General features: G+C 34.8%; 1 protein-coding gene across 6 annotated transcripts in view; it reads right to left on the bottom strand.

Moving 5' to 3' along the window:
- Positions 1-3,617: 3,617 nt before the first annotated feature.
- Positions 3,618-6,000, bottom strand: part of LOC131078897 (pentatricopeptide repeat-containing protein At1g63330) — a 68,726-nt gene continuing 66,343 nt past the window's right edge. For 2 of the 6 annotated variants that reach the window (XM_058016722.2, XM_058016720.2), the window contains 3 exons: positions 4,467-4,643; positions 4,068-4,216; positions 3,618-3,978 (listed from right to left, as the gene is read on the bottom strand). The gene's annotated coding sequence lies outside the window, so the exon portion shown is untranslated. Of the gene's footprint in view, positions 3,982-4,067; positions 4,255-4,466; positions 4,644-6,000 lie in introns of all 6 variants that reach the window. The other 4 variants (XM_058016724.2, XM_058016721.2, XM_058016723.2 and 1 more) reach the window with 4 other exon arrangements.

Here is a 6,000-nt window from a genome sequence, read left to right as displayed (position 1 = left end):
TTCGATAAATTTGTCGCAATAACCTTACTATTGAAGCAATTATTCTTATGAATCACACTCCACACTCAAGTAAATCTCCATATATATAGGGGATTACATTATCCTCTGATATTCATTGATGAATGTAAGATTGTCCATTCTCTAAGGATTCAACTTCCATCTTGATTTTTGTAAAACGTATGCACATTTCCATTATTTACACTTACATACTTAGCTAACACATCAGCATAAGATAATATGGCACTCAAATCATATTTGCCTTCATAGAACTTTATCTTGTTGCTATCTAAGAAATCAAAGTTTCCATCTGGTCAATTAGATCCATGAGTTCCACTAAAACTCAACCTCTTGGTCAACTGGTACCAAAAACTTCTTAGGGTTGATACCAAAACATTCTAAATTTTCTATAAAAGACTTCACAAATTTCAGACTCCAATGTTGAATGCAATGTGAAACTTGATTAGCTCCATCGTCACAACCAAGGTATATGGTTGCACTACTAAAACTATATGCCCTAAGGGTTTTTGTCTTAGGATTTCAACTCCTCAAGAAGCTCTCCAAAATCCAGAAATCAAAAAATAAACCAAGCATAAAGAAACGACCTCCAAAATCACCTTTATAAAATCTCGTAGAACATTCTTGAAAACCTTTTCAAATTCCCACTTTAAATAATTCATTAAAATCTAATTAATGAAGTCACTAATATTTCCTTTTTAATAGTTCACTTTAGTCACTTTATATTGCTTTATCAAATTAATTAAATAAAGTTACTTTTAAAATGTACTTTATTTGATAATATAAAATACATAATTTGATTTATTCCTTGATTACCAAACTTTCACCTACATAAATAAAATTGGCTGACTGGTCTCCTCGTCTATTCTTTTGAAAGGGACATTACAATCCTCCCTTCCTGAAATTGCTTGCCCTTAAACAATTGCAGATTATGAAGCTAAAGAATCTATTCACCCTCCCCCTTCCAGGTGGCATCCTTGATGAGCAAGTCTCTCCATTTGATGAGATACTCCTTAATCACTCTGCTCAATCTCCTCTCTATGACATCCAAAATTTCATCTGGCACCTGAACCAATCTGCCCTCCTCATCAAGTGGTGGAAGCTTGGGTGATGATATGACATGTTGCCCAAGTGTCTTTTTGAGGCAAGAAACATAGAACACATTATTGCTATTACCTGGCAGCTCAAGCTTGTAAGCTACTCCTCCCACCCTTCAAACAATCTTGTAAGGGCCATATAAAATGAGGTTTCAACTTCTCTACACCACTCTTTACTTGATGTTCCTATCTATCATGTCTATCCCCCGTGTTTTCTTCTTCTAAATCTGAGCTAAAGAGGCATCTTTCTCTTCTATTCATGCAAGTGATATATTCCCTCCCTTCCTGATTCATTAAAAGGTTTCAGACATTAAGTTTGTTCCAAACCCAACAAGCTGGTAGGCTCTAATCACTGATACCACTGTAAAATCCCAGACCAACTGCCTTACAATTTTTCCACTCTTTGTTTGGGCTTTGATGAATCGACACCATTTGGCACAATTTACTTGCTTGCTAATTACTAAAGTTTATAATGATATTGCATGAATAACATCTATTGTGAACTTAACTACATTTATCAATGTGCAGATAAAGCAAATAACAAAGTTTAATCATCATTATTTTTGTTGTTTGTAAAACAAAATAAAGAGATACAATATAATATTCTGACATGTTAATACAGCCCAACAGAACACTCCTTAGAATTTCTGTAGCAACAATCTTTTGCAGACAAGATGTTTCAGATTTTAACAGGAATTAATGTGCAGGTTGTATGCTAACTTGGGGTCATCAAACTCTCACATGCCAGCTCCCTTTAAATTCCAAAGACCTCCAGTTTGCATTCAAATTTCTAACATGGCCTCACCCAGCAAAATACTTCCATTGTATGTTCAACAGGAAGGTTGTAATATTTAGAAATTGCACCAGCAAGGAATCTCAATCTAAAACAAGCCCTGAGTGTACCCCATACCAAGTATATTGATTGGCACAAGGCTCTAAAAAATCCTCAAAAAGAGCATAAAACTCCAACAATTAGTTTCACTATTTCCCACGACACAGATCAAGAGAGTAGCAGACAAACAAGAGGAATTGCCCATAATGATGTATCTGCCCTCACAATGTTTCACGCCAACAAAAGAAGATGACTACACCCCAAATATGATACCCACGTCTCTTGCTACAAGCAATAGCTCATGCCTCTCTTAGCGCAATACCATCAACTCTCATACAAAGTAAAATCGTTCCCTTTTTGCCTTTTTATTCTATCATGACGTCCAGCATGCAGGCAATATTTCAACAAAAAAAAATTCTGAAATTTGTCTTTACAAAAGACTCCACAAATTTCAAACTTCAACGTTAAATGCAATATGAAACTTGAGTGGCTCCATTGTCATAGGTAGGGTAGATAGTTTCACTACCAAAATTGTATGCCCTTAGGGTTTTCATCATGGGGTTTCAACTGCTCAAGAAGCTCTCCAAAATCCAAAATGAGAAAATATCCAAACATGAAGAAATGAGCTCCAAATCACCATTTTATAAAAACTTGTAAAATATTATCAAAAACCTTTTCAAATTCCTGCTTTAGATAATTCATTAAAGTCCAATTAATAAAGTGACTTTAATATTTCCTTTTTAATAGTTCACTTAAGTCACTTTATGTTGTTTTATCAGATTAATTAAATAAAGTTACCCTTAAAATTACTTTATTAGATAATATTAAGAAATTAATTTTATTTATTCCCTAATTGTCAGACTTCAACCTACAGGAATGAATAGGCTAAGTGATCCCCTTGGCTACTCTTCAAAGGGGCATTACGTTGATGGTAAGTACCTCAACAAACAACAAACTAGTTAAGCTTTCTGAGATGGGACTTTCTAGATTCAGGAAAGAATCATATGGCAATTTTGTGGTTTCCAATAACAAAATATTTTAACATGTGAAGTTATGCCACTATTGAATTAGAAATAACATCCATAGTTTTCACTTTCTCCTATCTCAAGGAACTAAGATGAACGGCATGTACCTTAGTTTATATACAAGACTTTTTTCCTCAATGTTGAAAACATATCCTACATGTATCTTTATCAAAATGTAAAGAGATCCATAAGAAAACATGAGTCAAATACCAATAAAGTTAGGGCTGCTGCCTTCAAATGCATCAGTTTCTGAATTTCCATGTATTTATCAAGAGCTCTAATGAAATTCAAAAGATTTTCATTGAATATGAGTTCACCCCTTGTCAGCAGAGTACTTACGAGCAATGTCCAAAATTTTATGCAGTTCACCATCACAAGTCAAAATCAATAAATAGCTGATTTTACATGTTTTTGATAAAAGATTTAATTCTATTGATAAAACAAGGTTGCTTTTACAAAATACCATAGCCCATTGGGGGTTAAGGTGCAAAGACACAAACCTGAATGATAATGGTGAGTAAATCAAAAGTAAAAGTAGCAAGACGGCAGAAATAACATGACAGCATTAAAGGAAACACCAAAGACTGCCGATATTTTAAATTTTAAGAAAACATCTCAGTAAGATTATGTAGAGTAATAAGACAGTGGTGAACAAAAAAAATCCCAAATTAATTAGCAGGGACTTGTTTGCAGCATTGCTACGTTATTCAATTTTCCATCCTGTGTTGGAACTCTATGGAGTGTGTTTGAACAAAGTTTTTCATAAGTGATATGGAAGATAACTATTCTCACCAGAAGCACTAGCCATTTGTGCCTTTTCTAAATCAACATTCTGAAGTTCTTGGAGTGGCCTCTTTTGATGCTAAGAGGTCAAGATATTCTCCATGTCTTCAGTTCTGTTGGACAGGTTGATGTTGTACTGAAACATGTACTCCACACAATCAATTTGGTAGTGCTCCTTTTGCTAGCGACAAGAGGGCTTCAAAGTTCAGACTGCTGATGAAGAAGGCTGCTAAGAATTTTTATGAAACTTTTACAAGAAGAATTGGCTGATTTAATGATAAACTGCAAAGGTACTCTACAGAATATACTTCATACCTGGTGACTTTATAAACTCTCCACTTGACCTCATTACTCATTAAGGCTGGAAAAAAATCTTCTGCAACAAAAAGAGAGCTTTTGGAGAGAGATTCTCATCCACGATGTTTGGTCCTCCTTGTATTGCATCTTGATAAGTCATTGTGGATCTGCATTGCATTGGCAACAAGTGTAAAGAGAATGCAACCTGCATTTTTATGGCAATTGAAATCACAAAAATTTCAAACATTGCCATCTAAAATGATACAGATATGCTTCACCAATCCAGAACTCTCTTTAAAAACAAATAAGTATGCAAATATTTCTTAACAATGTGTTAGAATCTACCATATAACAAATTTTCCCAAGCAAACAGTATATCCCTCAGATTTTCATGATAAAAATATTCCTGAAACTCACCTCTTCCTAGTAAAGACCTTTTACACCACCATCACTGTTCATGGAACTTGATGCCAAGTGACAGCAAATTCCAGGAATTCATCTTGCAAGCTTTCCTGGATGGCGGAGCAGTGTCTTGGTTTGTAAGCATATTATTCAGCAAAATCCAACTAGAACTCCTTTTTGCAAATCGTGAACCTTAAAAATAAATACAATACTATTGTCAGCCAAAAAAGCACTTTCAAGATTTAAAGAGCACCCCCTTACATTTTCGAATAGTTGCTTGTACTATAAATCAACAACCTTACAAAAATTCCCAGTTTTGGATGATGGAATGTGAAGCTCATGACCAGAAACATTGTCCAGAACTACATATTTGTGTTCATTTAAATTTTATTTGGATACCCACTCTGAGGAAAACTAATCGCCTCTCATGCATTTCTAAAAAAACTTACGTTAGTTAATTACAGAAACAAAAACGAGGCATGAATAGACAAAATTAATTTATGTCAAAAAAAACACCATAGGAACACCAATCACACCAAGAGAAAAGTTTTTCTTAAGCAATTTTTTGAGCTGTGAATTCCTGGCAAGATGAAAAACAGAAAAATGTGCATAAGCCAACCATGCAGTTCAATCATGAGTTACAAACAACTGCCTGATGATAAGAAATAACTACATGTATTATCACAATAGTGGTTCTAGCTTTCATTACAAACTAGCTTCAAATAACAACATGATGAAGGAAAAGGATAATGAACTATATCACTATGAAGCAAATGTAAAGTAATATCCAGAAGGCAGTAAATAAACAATACTACAAAAACAGTATTAAAGTTTTGTTGTTGTCTTTCACAAAGAAACAAAAAACTAATTGAACAACCTCCACCAGATAAGGACGATCGGATCCTGCTGGACAACAAAAAAAGAGAAACTAACCTCGATAAGTTAAAACTTAATAGTGATGCACTGCTGAGTCACCCTTGTGAGAATCATGAGGAAACTGGGGATACACAAACACCATTATTTAATTCATTTTTGTTTTCCTCAGTTGATGCTGCACAGATTCACTGCACATGGATAAGGTTGGTTTTTCATTTGGGGGGAAATTAAGATAAGCACTTTAATCTGAGACTTGCTAATTGTTTGTACTCATCATAAGTTGTCAAGTGTGTTTGTATTCATTTTTCTATTTAAGCATCATTTTTGGGGCTTTTTGTTCACAGAAACTGTCTCATGGTTAATAGGCACCCTCATTTAGGTGGGTTTCTTTTTAGTTAAAATGCTGTTTATCAAGGGTCATCTATTCTGCTCAGATCATCCTCCCTCTCAATGTTAGGTTTAAAAGGACTACCCAACTTTTGGGCCATGTTGTTGCCAAGACATGGTGTTTATTCCAAATACTCAAGTAGTAGTGGCATCCGTTTGGTTCCAATTATATGAGGACCCTTCGGCTTCCATGTCGAGCAATGAAGGTACAGGGGATTGACCAGCCTGGTAGTTGACAAGTCACACCAGTCTCTTAGCTTTTAACCAAGCACTAAATCCTTTCTTC

This window comes from Cryptomeria japonica, chromosome 2 (genome assembly GCF_030272615.1).
Source record: "Cryptomeria japonica chromosome 2, Sugi_1.0, whole genome shotgun sequence".
Taxonomy (NCBI): Eukaryota; Viridiplantae; Streptophyta; class Pinopsida; order Cupressales; family Cupressaceae; genus Cryptomeria; species Cryptomeria japonica.
The sequence above is the reverse complement of the archived record's forward strand: the minus strand, read 5'-3'. Positions and strand labels throughout refer to the sequence as shown.